This window comes from Ranitomeya imitator, chromosome 1, assembly GCF_032444005.1.
Source record: "Ranitomeya imitator isolate aRanImi1 chromosome 1, aRanImi1.pri, whole genome shotgun sequence".
NCBI lineage: Eukaryota > Metazoa > Chordata > Amphibia > Anura > Dendrobatidae > Ranitomeya > Ranitomeya imitator.
In genome coordinates this window covers 234956333-234971157 of record NC_091282.1, presented here as the reverse complement: position 1 = coordinate 234971157, position 14825 = coordinate 234956333, and positions in this window count along the sequence as shown.

Genomic DNA, 14825 nt, shown 5'->3' with positions numbered 1-14825 from the left:
CTGCAGATGTTATATACAGGACAATATGCTGCTGGTGTAATATCTGATGTTCTGTACTCATCATATAGTATATACCAGCAACATATCTTGTACATAACATTGATGTCTGTAGTCACAGCACATTGTATACCAATACACGTGAGCAAGGTATTGCAGCAACCACGTCAGGTGTCCATGGGCACCAGATGGGAGCACTGCGAACTCCTCCTACCTGCCAGTATCTCCTCCTCCTCCTCTTTGGATTTGCAGTCCTGGTGCACTGTCAATTTTGCAGGGTGACACATACATGATATCGTGCCAGGCTTCAAATTAAAGGAAGAGCTCACTATTTCAGCAGGTGGTTGGAAGTTTGCAGGGCTCCCATCCAGCGGCCACAGAATACTGACCTCGTCCCCTAACCCGGGTCCTGCAAATTAATTCACTATTCTCTATATACCAGTCATGTATTCTCCTATATACTGTATGTGGTATACTATGTTTACTATGTGCACAGAAATCAAATGTTATTTACAGGATAAAATGTAGCTGGTATAATCTCTGATGTCTGTACTCTTAATAGAATACACTGTATACCATCATATGTTATCCTGTATATACTGTCTGATGTCTGTAGTCACAGTACATCATATAATGGTCATGTATTCTCCTGTATACTGTGTATGCAATACTATGTGCACAGATATCAAATATTTACATGATAATATATCACTGATATATCCTATACTATGACCTTTATCCTTTGTGGAGTTCATGTACATTAGTGAATTGGTCAGTAATTCCCTTGAATATATTTAAATAATTTTTATACATATACTTTTATATATATAGAAAGATCCGAGCCAACAAGAAAAGACCATCAATCGTGCCATAGTACATACCGGTATTTATAGGATTATAGCGTTAGCCAGTCTAAGATTAAATGTGTTTAAAGTGCAATTCCATATGTATTTTACATTTACTGCAGCAGGGTCTATTCGTCCTTCCCTCGACCCCTCTGCTGCAGTCCACAGCACGTTCACTCCATCGTCCATAGGTAATGTAAAATCTATCTATAGGCTATTGTGTCAGTCTTCATATTGATATAATAACAAAGGTCACAATGAGATTTATGGTACATAGTATGCCTCTTAGGAATCACGTTGCACTAAATATCAGCGCATGCGCTACCTTTTTGTTTTCCATTCAACTTGGTATACTTCTTGCACATGCATTTTCCACTTGTAATCCGGCAAGCGGCTAGATATAGTGATGCTCATGTTGTCACGGAGCAAGGAATATCCTCTAGTGTCTCATAGGGTGTAGATAATGCGACGCATGCCAAGTAAACTCCGGGGACACAGCAATTCTGGTAGGTTTCACACCTATCAACCCTAAATTATATGATATCATCACCCTGGGACATATAAAGATGGTGGTTTTCACCGTATACAATTACTCATATTCATGATATCCTTCAATGTGACTTCCTTATGAATCAACACCACAAGGAAAAATGAGTTGAGGCGCATCAAGTGGACAACTAAGATTTATTGACACATGATCTTTGTTTTTAGGTTTCAAGGAATGAGGATTGTCTATTTGACAAGTGGACCTTAATATATATAGGACACAGTTTATGTTCATATCTTGCATTATTTTAAAAAGTTATCACATATTTGCTATCTGCCACATACAGTATATCACAAAAGTGAGTACACCGCTCACATTGTTGTACATATCTTATTACATCTTTTCATGGTACAACAGTGAAGATATGATGCTTTGAGTGTACAGCTTATATTACAGTGTAAATTTGGTGTGCCCTCTAAATAATTCAATACACAGCCATTAATGGGAACCTATCACCCCCTCCCCGCCCCAGGCGCTTGAAACTAAAAGAGCCACCTTGTGCAGCAGTAATGCTGCATTCTGACAAGGTGACTCCCAGCCCCACAGTGTCTTCTGATTTATTCACACTGCGGGGCTGGGATTCACAGGCAGGGCGGCCGCACAGGCGCAGTCAGCTAGACTGCATATGAGAACAGAGGACGGGCAGCACTCACTGCGCCTGCCCAAGGCATGACAAAAGAGCACAGGCGCCGGCTGATTTCAAAACAGCGCTGAGGAGGCGGCGCCCGGCGCCAAGAAGTCTTGAGTGATGGCTGTGTGGCGTCTGCAGCAGGGGGGAAAGGCCTGCCTCCAGGACTGAAGAAAGATATTTAGGACAAATTACAAAACTGATTATTTCTGCAGTTACAGCCCAATAACTAAAAGAGCCACCTTGTCAGAATGCAGCATTACTGCTGCACAAGGTGGCTCTTTTAGTTTCAAATGCCTGGGGGGGGGGGTGACAGGTTCCCTTTAATGTCTAAGGCTACTTTCACACTGGCATTTTTTTTTAATATGTCGCAATGCGTCGTTTAGGGGAAAAAACGTTTTTTGCAGCTGACGGACCGCTTTTTTCCGTCCCCACTAGGGTTGAGCGAAACGGGTCGTTCATTTTCAAAAGTCGCCGACTTTTGGCAAAGTCGGGTTTCATGAAACCCGATCTGACCCCTGTGCGGGGTCGGCCATGCGGTCCATGCGTTTCAATGACGCGAAAAGCGCCATTTCTCAGCCAATGAAGGTAAACGCAGAGTGTGGGCAGCGTGATGACATAGGTCCTGGTCCCCACCATCTTAGAGAAGGGCATTGCAGTGATTGGCTTGCTGTCTGCGGCGTCACAGGGGCTATAAAGGGGCGTTCCCGCCGACCGCCATGTTACTGCTGCTGATCTGAGCTTAGGGAGAGGTTGCTGCCGCTTCGTCAGAAGCAGGGATAGCGTTAGACAGGGTCCATTAACCACCAAACCACTTGTGCTGTAGCGATTTCCACTGCCCAACACCACCTTCGGTGTGCAGGGACAGTGGAAGCTACATTTTTTTTTTCCCCTCAGCGCTGAAGCTCATTGGGCTGCCCTAGAAGGCTCCCTGATAGCTGCATTGCTGTGTGTACGCCGCTGTGCAAACCAACTGCTTTTTTCAAAGCACAAATCCTCTTGTTCCTTCCTTTCTGCACAGCTATCTTTTTTGTTTGTCCACACTTTTTATTTAATTTGTGCATCAGTCCACTCCTTATTGCTGCCTGCCATACCTGGCTGAGATTACTGCAGGGAGATAGTAATTGTTGGACACTCCCTGTTTTTTTTTTTTGTTTTTTTTTTTGTGGGAGATTAAGATTGACATTTCTGCTAGAGTGCCATCCCTGTGTGTGCTATCTCTTACTCAGTGGGCCATAGAAAGCCTATTTATTTTTTTGCTTGATTTGGGTTATAAAATCTACCTGAAAAAATCACTACATCAATCAGTGGGAGAAAAATATTGGCCTCAGGGCTTGTGTGCCACTCTTGACTCCTGTGTGTGCCATCTCTCAGTCAGTGGGCCATAGAAAGCCTTTTTTTTTTATTTGTTTTCTAAATTCTCCCTGAAAAAATCATTTTATTTTATTTGGTTTCTAAATTCTTCCTGAAAAAATCATTTTATTCTATTATTTTTTTTTCCTAAAGTCTCCCTGAAAAAAAAAAAAAAAAAATCAGTGGGAGATTAATATTGCCCTTTCTGCTTGTGTGCCAGTCTTGACTCCTGGGTGTGCCATCTCTCTCTCTCTCTCCAATTGTGGGCCATAGAAAGCCTATTTTTTTTAGCTTAATTTGGGTTCCAAGATCTACCTGAAAAAATCACTACATCAATCAGTGGGAGATAAATATTGGCCTCTGGGCTTGTGTGCCACTCCTGACTCCTGTGTGCGTCATCTCTCACTCAGTGGGCCATAGAAAGCCTTTTTTTTAATTTGTTTTCTAAATTCTCCCTGAAAAAATCATTTTATTTTATTTGGTTTCTAAATTCTTCCTGAAAAAATCATTTTATTCTATTATTTTTTTTTCCTAAAGTCTCCCTGAAAAAAAAAAACAAACAAATCAGTGGGAGATTAATATTGCCCTTTCTGCTGTGTGCCAGTCTTGACTCCTGGGTGTGCCATCTCTCTCTCTCTCTCCAATTGTGGGCCATAGAAAGCCTATTATTTTTTTAGCTTGATTTGGGTTCCAAAATCTACCTGAAAAAATCATTACATCAATCAGTGGGAGATAAATATTGGCCTCTGGGCTTGTGTGCCACTCCTGACTCCTGTGTGCGTCATCTCTCACTCAGTGGGCCATAGAAAGCCTTTTTTTGTTTTATTTGTTTTCTAAATTCTCCCTGAAAAAATCATTTTATTTTATTTGGTTTCTAAATTCTTCCTGAAAAAATCATTTTATTCTATTTTTTTTTTCCTAAAGTCTCCCTGAAAAAATAAAAAAAAACAAATCAGTGGGAGATTAATATTGCCCTTTCTGCTTGTGTGCCAGTCTTGACTCCTGGGTGTGCCATCTCTCTCTCTCTCTCCAATTGTGGGCCATAGAAAGCCTATTATTTTTTTAGCTTGATTTGGGTTCCAAAATCTACCTGAAAAAATCACTACATCAATCAGTGGGAGATAAATATTGGCCTCTGGGCTTGTGTGCCACTCCTGACTCCTGTGTGCGTCATCTCTCACTCAGTGGGCCATAGAAAGCCTTTTTTTGTTTTTTTTTGTTTTCTAAATTCTCCCTGAAAAAATCATTTTATTTTATTTGGTTTCTAAATTCTTCCTGAAAAAATCATTTTATTCTATTATTTTTTTTCCTAAAGTCTCCCTGAAAAAAAAAAAAAAAAACAAATCAGTGGGAGATTAATATTTACATTTGTGCTTCAGTGACAGTCCTGCGTGTGTGGCATCTCTCTCATTTGTTGCCACCAACAACAGAGTGTGTAACATTGTGCCTGATTTTCGTTGTGGTCTCACTCACCTGTAAAGGGGTAGCTAAATCATACTGAAGTTATAGCTCACCGTGTAAGTTGTGTGACAGCAACAAATACCGTTAGTTTGTTTACGTTTTTAAAACAATGAAGAAGTCTGGTGGAAGAGGTCGTGGCCGGGGGCGTTCATTGTCAGCTGGTAATGAGGGTAGTGGTAGTGGTGGAGCATCAGCTGGTCGTGGGAAAAAAAATATGGCACCTAAGTCTGGAGCTGTGGAGCCAGGTTCGTCGTCTGGCTACACAAGGCCTCGAACGCTCCCTTTTCTGGGAGTAGGAAAACCGCTTTTAAAGCCGGAGCAGCAAGAGCAAGTTTTTACTTATCTTGCTGACTCAGCCTCTAGCTCTTTTGCCTCCTCTCGTGAAACTGGTAAATGTCAAAGCAGCGCGTCGTTAGTGGATGTTCACGGTCAGGGACAAGTCGCTTCCTTGTCCTCTTCAGCAAAAACAACAACAGATAAGAATGCAGCAGGCGACACAACGGGTTACTCCATGGAGCTCTTTACACATACCGTCCCTGGCTTAGAAAGTGAAGCAGTTAACAGTCCATGCCCATTACAAGTTGAATCTGACATGGAGTGCACTGATGCACAGCCACAGCCAGACTACTATGCTGGTCCTTTGACTCAGACCACAACATTGCCCTCGCAGGGTAATGATCAAGAATCAGACCCTGATGAGACTATGTTGCCCCATCACGAACGCTATACCACCGACCGACACGGTGACACAGACGAAGTTGCACACGAGCTACAAGAAGAGGTAATAGATGACCCAGTTCTTGACCCCGATTGGCAGCCATTGGGGGAACAGGGTGCAGGCGGCAGCAGTTCTGAAGCGGAGGAGGAGGGGCCGCAGCAGGCATCAACATCGCAACAGGTTCCATCTGCCGGGCCCGTATCTTGCCCAAAACGCGTGGCAAAGCCAAAACCTGTTGGAGGACAGCGTGGCCATCCGGTTAAAGCTCAGTCTGCAATGCCTGAAAAGGTACCCGATGCTAGAAAGAGTGCAGTCTGGCATTTTTTTAAACAACATCCAATTGATCAGCGCAAAGTCATCTGTCAAAAATGTTCAACTACCTTAAGCAGAGGACAGAATCTGAAAAGTCTCAATACAAGTTGCATGCATAGACATTTAACCACCATGCATTTGCAAGCCTGGACTAACTACCAAACGTCCCTTAAGGTTGTAGCACCCTCGGCCAATGAAGCTAGTCAGCAACGCAACATCCCTTCCGGCAGTGTAGGGCCACCATTTTCCGCACCACCTGCAGTATCTGTGCAGGTTTCTTTGCCAGGCCAAAGCAGTCAGGGTCAGGGAATCACCAGTTTCGTAGTAGGAAACACTGCATCTAGGGCACCGGCGGCAACAATACCATCTCCCACCGTCTCTCAGTCTGCCATGTCCACCGGCACCCCCGCTAGTTCCACGATCTCCAGCTCTCCAGTCCAGCTCACCCTACATGAGACTATGGTTAGAAAAAGGAAGTACTTAGCCTCGCATCCGCGTACACAGGGTTTGAACGCCCACATAGCTAGACTAATCTCGTTAGAGATGATGCCCTACCGGTTAGTTGAAAGCGAAGCTTTCAAAGCCCTGATGGACTACGCTGTACCACGCTACGAGCTACCCAGTCGACACTTTTTTTCCAGAAAAGCCATCCCAGCCCTCCACCAGCATGTTAAAGAGCGCTTCGTCCATGCACTCAGGCAATCTGTGAGCACAAAGGTGCACCTGACAACAGATGCATGGACCAGTAGGCATGGCCAGGGACGTTACGTGTCCATCACGGCACACTGGGTGAATGTTGTGGATGCAGGTTCCACAGGGGACAGCAAGTTTGGGACAGTTCTGCCTAGCCCACGTTCTAGGCAACAGTTGGCTGTAGCCGTTCGCACCCCCTCCTCCTCCTCTTCGTCCTCCTGCAGAAGCGAGAGCTCGTCCACAGACCGCAGTCGCACAACCACTCCATCCGCAGCTGCCACTGTTGCACACCAGGTCTCCCATTATGGGGCAGCTACTGGCAAACGTCAGCAGGCTGTATTGGCTATGAAGTGTTTGGGCGACAACAGACACACCGCGGAAGTTCTGTCCGAGTTCTTGCAGAAAGAAACGCAGTCGTGGCTGGGCACTGTAGATCTTGAGGCAGGCAAGGTAGTGAGTGATAACGGAAGGAATTTCATGGCTGCCATCTCTCTTTCCCAACTGAAACACATTCCTTGCCTGGCTCACACCTTAAACCTGGTGGTGCAGTGCTTCCTGAAAAGTTATCCGGGGTTATCCGACCTGCTCCTCAAAGTGCGTGGACTTTGCTCACATATCCGCCGTTCGCCCGTACACTCCAGCCGTATGCAGACCTATCAGCGTTCTTTGAACCTTCCCCAGCATCGCCTAATCATAGACGTTGCAACAAGGTGGAACTCAACACTGCACATGCTTCAGAGACTGTGCGAACAGAGGCGGGCTGTTATGTTTTTGTGGGAGGATACACATACACGGGCAGGCAGTAGGATGGCAGACATGGAGTTGTCAGGTGTGCAGTGGTCGAAGATTCAAGACATGTGTCAAGTCCTTCAGTGTTTTGAGGAATGCACATGGCTGGTTAGTGCAGACAACGCCATAATAAGCATGAGCATCCCCCTAATGCGTCTGCTGATGCAAAGTTTGACGCACATAAAGGATCAGGCATCTGCAGCTGAGGAAGAGGAAAGCCTTGATGACAGTCAGCCATTGTCTGGCCAGGGCAGTGTACAGGACGAGTTAGCGGGCGAAGAGGAGGAGGAGGACGAGGAGGATGATGGGGATGATTATATTTTTAATGAGGAAGCTTTTCCGGGGCCACTGGAAATTGGTGGCGCGGCAAGGCCGGGTTCTGGTTTTTGGAGGGACACAAGTGACGTGGATTTGCCTGAAACTGCCCCTCAACCAAGCACAACCGCAGATTTGAGAACTGGAACTTTGGCCCACACGGCGGATTATGCCTTACGTATCCTCAAAAGGGACACACGCATAACTAAAATGATGAACGATGATGATTACTGGTTGGCCTGCCTCCTTGATCCTCACTATAAAGGAAAATTGCAAAATATAATGCCACATGAGAACTTGGAACTAATATTAGCAACTAAACAATCAACTCTTGTTGACCGTTTGCTTCTGGCATTCCCTGCACACAGCGCCCGTGATCGTTCTCACACGAGCTGCAGGGGCCAGCAGACCAGAGGAATTAGAGGGGCAGAAATCAGAAGTGGCATTGGCCAGAGGGGTTTTCTGACCAGGTTGTGGAGTGATTTTGCTATGACCGCAGACAGGACAGGTACTGCAGCATCAATTCAAAGTGACAGGAGACAACATTTGTCCAGTATGGTTACAAACTATTTTTCATCCCTTATCGATGTTCTCCCTCAACCGTCATTCCCATTTGATTACTGGGCATCAAAATTAGACACCTGGCCAGAATTGGCAGAATATGCATTGCAGGAGCTTGCTTGCCCGGCAGCTAGTGTCCTATCAGAAAGAGTATTCAGTGCTGCAGGTTCAATACTAACAGAAAAAAGGACTCGTCTGGCTACCCAAAATGTAGATGATCTAACCTTCATTAAAATGAACCACAACTGGATTTCGAAATCTTTTGTCCCACCTTGCCCGGCCGACACCTAGCTTTCCTATGAAAAGGTCTTGCCTGTGGACTATTCTGAATGCCTTTTCCAATCTCGTAATTTTCTGCACCTGATTGTCCAGCATACGACATGTTTACACCTCACTAAATGGCCAAACTCCCCACACGGGGCCGTGGTATCGACACTTGGCGACAGCACCCGTGAGAGTGCTGTTTGTCTGAAGAGGTGGGTGTGCCCGCTTTTGGTCGACGGCACTGCCACTGGGTCCCTCCTAGTACAATAAAGTGTCTCTGGCGGTGGTGGTGCGCACCCAACGTCAGACACACCGTTGTAATATGAGGGGCCCTGGGCCTGTACCGCCAGCCACAAGACAGTTCCCCCCCCCCCGCTCAAACAGTGCTCTACCACTTGCAAAATTATCTCACAGCTCCACCAATGTTTAGTCTATGCGCTGACATCCTTCAATGCCTGCCACTGACAATACCATTGTATTGACATTTTTGTTATGTTAGGCCTTCGAAGCCTGTCTGCGGTCACTCCTTCCACTAGGCCTCCACTGACCACACCACTGCTGCCCGTGTACCCCTGGAACCAATTTAAAATTGCCTACAGCCTGCCCAATTTTTTTATTTTAGGCCTTCGATGCCTGTCTGCGGTCACTCCTTCCACTAGGCCTCCACTGACCACACCACTGCTGCCCGTGTACCCCTGGAACCAATTTAAAATTGCCTACAGCCATGTGTTATTATTTTAGGCCTTCGATGCCTGTCTGCGGTCACTCCTTCCACTAGGCCTCCACTGACCACACCACTGCTGCCCGTGGACCCCTGGAACCAATTTAAAATTGCCTACAGCCATGTGTTATTATTTTAGGCCTTTGATGCCTGTCTGCGGTCACTCCTTCCACTAGGCCTCCACTGACCACACCACTGCTGCCCGTGGACCCCTGGAACCTATTTTTAATTGCATAGAGCATCCTTTTTTTAATGGTAGGCGTACAAAGTCTGTCTGCGGTCCACTATTGAAATTGTCCTCCACTGCCCAGAGCACTGCTGCTTGTGTACCCCTGTAACTTTTTTAAGCTGCAGTGAGCCACATTTTTGGGTTAAGTCCTACTACCTGTGTCTGTCTGCGCCACTCAATTCAGCTGTGTTCCTTTGAAAAAAGCTGAGCGTCAATAGTCTTGTTTTCAGCCTCTAGGAATTTTAAAACTGCATTGGGGGTACAACTTTGGTAGGGCCTACTAACGGTGTCTGCCTCCCCAAGGTGTGCCGCAGGTTTCCTCGCCATTGCTTCGATCTTAATGCTCTCGTTTAGTAGTTGTTGGAAACTACACTGCATTAGGCCTACAAATTGGGTATGGGGTGTAGAGAGATGGTGTGTTCCACTCCAAGGTGTGCCCCAGGTTTCCTCGCCATTGCTTCGATCTTAATGCTCTCGTTTAGTAGTTGTTGGAAACTACACTGCATTAGGCCTACAAATTGGGTATGGGGTGTAGAGAGATGGTGTGTTCCACTCCAAGGTGTTCTCCAGGTTGCCTTTCCTGAGCTTCGATCTTCCGGCTCTCGTTTAGTAGTTGTTGGAAACTACGCTGCATTAGGCCTACAAATTGGGTATGGGGTGTAGAGAGATGGTGTGTTCCACTCCAAGGTGTTCCCCAGGTTTCCTCGCCAATGCTTCGATCTTCATGCTCTCGTTTAGTAGTTGTTGGAAACTACACTGCATTAGGCCTACAAATTGGGTATGGGGTGTAGAGAGATGGTGTGTTCCACTCCAAGGTGTTCTCCAGGTTGCCTTTCCTGAGCTTCGATCTTCCGGCTCTCGTTTAGTAGTTCTTGGAAACTACACTGCATTAGGCCTACAAATTGGGTATGGGGTGTAGAGAGATGGTGTGTTCCACTCCAAGGTGTTCCCCAGGTTTCCTCGCCAATGCTTCGATCTTCATGCTCTCGTTTAGTAGTTGTTGGAAACTACGCTGCATTAGGCCTACAAATTGGGTATGGGGTGTAGAGAGATGGTGTGTTACACTCCAAGGTGTTCTCCAGGTTGCCTTTCCTGAGCTTCGATCTTCCGGCTCTCGTTTAGTAGTTGTTATAATAATAATAATAATAATAATAATAATTTTTATTTATATAGCGCCAACATATTCCGCAGCGCTTTACAAATTATAGAGGGGACTTGTACATACAATAGACATTACAGCATAACAGAAATACAGTTCAAAACAGATACCAAGAGGAGTGAGGGCCCTGCTCGTAAGCTTACAAACTATGAGGAAAAGGGGAGACACGAGAGGTGGATGGTAACAATTGCTATAGTTATTCGGACCAGCCATAGTGTAAGGCTTGGGTGTTCATGTAAAGCTGCATGAACCAGTTAATTAATTTTTTTTTTTTTTTTTAATATAGGCCACACAGGGATCGTTAGGTTAATGCATTGAGGCGGTAGGCCAGTCTGAACAAATGAGTTTTTAGGGCACGCTTAAAACTGTGGGGATTGGGGATTAATCGTATTATCCTAGGTAGTGCATTCCAAAGAATCGGCGCAGCACGTGTAAAGTCTTGGAGACGGGAGTGGGAGGTTCTGATTATTGAGGATGCTAACCTGAGGTCATCAGCGGAGCGGAGGGCACGGGTAGGGTGGTAGACTGAGACCAGAGAGGAGATGTAGGGTGGTGCTGAGCCATGGAGTGCTTTGTGGATGAGGGTAGTAGTTTTGTACTGGATTCTTGAGTGGATGGGTAACCAGTGTAATGACTGGCACAAGGTAGAGGCATCGGTGTAACGGTTGGTGAGGAATATGATCCTGGCAGCAGCATTCAGGACAGATTGGAGCGGGGAGAGTTTGGTAAGAGGGAGGCCGATTAGTAGAGAGTTACAATAGTCCAGACGAGAATGAATAAGTGAAACAGTAAGAGTTTTTGCAGAGTCGAAAGTAAGAAAAGGGCGAATTCTAGAAATGTTTTTGAGATGCAGGTAAGAAGAGCGAGCCAGTGATCGGATGTGGGGGGTGAATGAAAGGTCAGAATCAAGGATGACCCCAAGGCAGCGGGCATGTTGCTTTGGAGTAATGGTGGAACCGCAAACGGAGATGGCAATGTCAGGCAAAGGTAGGTTAGTAGAGGGAGAAAACACGAGGAGTTCAGTTTTTGACAGGTTTAGTTTCAGATAGAGGGAGGACATGATGCTAGAGACAGCGGTAAGACAATCACTGGTGTTTTCTAATAAGGCAGGCGTGAGATCAGGAGAAGAAGTGTATAGTTGGGTGTCGTCAGCATAGAGATGGTACTGGAAGCCAAATCTACTGATTGTTTGTCCAATAGGGGCAGTATACAAAGAGAAGAGGAGGGGGCCTAGGACTGATCCTTGAGGAACCCCAACAGTAAGGGGAAGGTGAGAGGAGGAGGAACCAGTGAAACATACAGTGAAGGATCGGTCAGAGAGATAGGAGGAGAACCAGGAGAGAACGGTGTCCTTGAGGCCGATGGAGCGGAGCATAGTGAGGAGGAGCTGATGATCCACAGTATCAAATGCTGCAGAGAGATCCAAGAGAATTAGCATGGAGTAGTGACCATTAAATTTAGCTGTTAGTAGGTCATTAGAGACTTTAGTGAGGGCAGTTTCAGTAGAGTGTAAAGAGCGGAAACCAGATTGAAGAGGGTCGAGAAGAGAGTTATCTGAGAGATAGCGGGTAAGACGGGAGTGGACCAGGCGTTCGAGGAGTTTAGAGATGAAGGGAAGATTAGAGACAGGTCTATAATTAGCGGCACAGTTTTGGTCGAGGGATGGTTTTTTAAGTAATGGATGTATGATGGCATGCTTAAATGAGGAGGGAAAAATACCGGAAGTGAGGGAAAGGTTGAATATTTTTGTTAGGTGAGAGGTGACAGCCGGGGAAAGGGACTGGAGGAAATGTGACGGAATGGGGTCACTGGTGCAAGTGGTCGGGCGAGAAGATGCAAGGAGCCTGCTTACTTCTTCTTCTGTAACTGGTTCAAAGTCAGAGAGTGAACTAGATGCAGTGGGGGAGGGAGGACAGTGCATGGTATGAAGAGATTGGGAGATGATTTCCTGTCGAATATGGTCAATTTTTTCTTTGAAGTAATTGGCCAGATTGTCAGCACGGAGATCCGTGGTTGGGGCCTGCGCTCTTGGGTTGAGTAGGGACTGGAACGTGTCAAAGAGACGTTTAGGGTTATTGGACAGGGAGGTGATGAGGGTGTTGAAGTAGGTTTGTTTGGAGAGGTGAAGGGCAGAATTGTATGTCTTTAGCATGAACTTATAATGGATGAAATCTTCGGGTAGATTAGATTTTCTCCACAGACGTTCTGCGCACCTGGAGCACCGCTGCAGGAAACGTGTTTGCAGCGTGTGCCACGGTTGTTGCCGTCTGTGCCGAGTTGTTTTATGTATAGGAGGAGCAGCTTCATCCAGGGCACTTTGCAGGGTTTCATTGTAATGCTTCAGAGCAGAATCAGGACATGAGATGGAGGAGATTGGGGCCAATGAGGACTGCAAGTTCTTCATAAGTTCCTGGGTGTTAATGGCCTGTATGTTTCTATAAGTGTGGAAAGTGGGGGTGACCTGAGCGGGATGGCAGTTCTTGATAGAGAATGAAAGAAGGTGGTGGTCAGAGAGTGGGAGAGGGGAGTTTGTGAAATCATCCACTGAGCAAAGCCGGGAGAAGACCAAGTCAAGGGAGTTTCCATCTTCATGTGTTGGCGAGTTAGTATGCTGCGAGAGGCCGAAAGAGGAGGTTAGAGCCAAAAGGTGAGAAGCAGATGGGGAGAGGGGAGAGGCAATAGGGATGTTGAAATCACCCATGATAAGGGTGGGGGTGTCACAGGAAAGAAAGTGTGGAAGCCAGGTGGCAAAGTGATCCAGGAACTGATGAGAGGGGCCGGGAGGACGATACACCACCACCACTCGCATGGAGAAGGGGACGTAGAGTCTGACCACATGGACCTCAAAGGAAGGGAAGACAAGTGAGGGTACTTGGGGGATAACTTGGAAAGTACATTTTGGTGAAAGGAGCAGACCAACGCCTCCACCTGCTCTGTTGTCCGATCTTGGGGTATGAGAAAAGTGTAGTGCACCATATGAAAGAGCAGCAGCAGCGGTGGTGTCTGACTGCTGGATCCAGGTTTCAGTAAGAGCCAGGAGATTAAGAGAATTAGAAAGGAAGAAGTCATGGATGAAGGAGAGTTTATTACACACAGAGCGAGAATTCCAAAGGGCACAATTCAAAGAGACAGAAGGCATGCAGGGAATATTAATAAGGTTAGAGGGGTTTCTGGGTGTAGCAATTGGGAGGTTTGACTGGCTATAACATGGGGGGCCGGGGTTTGGAGAGATGTCTCCAGCAACTAGGAGGAGGAGGATCGAAAGAGTGAGCAGATGGTTAAGTGATTTGTGAGAGCGTCTCTTGTGTTGGATGGTGGGACTGAATGGATCTGCGCTGCTAAGCAATGTGAACAGAGCATGAGTGCTATACATAGGAGAGGCAAGGACAGAGGGGCCGATATGGATGGAGTGTAGAGAGTTAATGCAAGGGCGGTGAATGTGAGTGAATGCAGCAGCCAGGATATAGAATATGCAAATAAATATGGTGAGTATTTGTGTTGTTTCAAGTGAATAGGGAATAGATTTAGATTGTCTTACCTGTCTCCTGCCCTGTCTAACTGCCATGTTATAACTGCCGAGTACTTAGAAAAAAAAGTACTTTGAATAAAAAATACACGAATAACAGTGCACGAATGCACCCCTGCATGAATGCTTCCCCAAGCTAAGTCTACATTTATAGAAGGCTAGCCCTTAGATCTTCCTATTTTTTTTTTTTTTTTGTGTTAAAGCTCGTTAGCAATCAATCAAACTCAGTTGAGACAACAGGACACAATAAATGTAGTGATCAGATAAACAAATGTCCAGGTCTACATGGATCATAGACCACTTTGAAACAGTTATGTGATCTCTCTGAGTAAGGACATGCAAAGTCAGATTAAATATCTATAAACACAAAAAATGCATAATAGGATGACTAACATATATAGATATATGCAGGATTCAATGCCGAAGATGGAATGACTCAGATACCATTCAAGCTGCTTGCTGTCAGGGACTGGAGCAATAGACATGCAGGATATTTCAGCTCAGAGAATGAATGATCTGTTTACCATTCAAGCTGCTTGCTGTCAGGGACTGGAGCAATAGACATGCAGGATATTTCAGCTCAGAGAATGAATGATCTGTTTACCATTCAAGCTGCTTGCTGTCAGGGACTGGAGCAATAGACATGCAGGATATTTCAGCTCAGAGAATGAATGATCTGTTTACCTGTATGAAGAGAGAAGAGATGC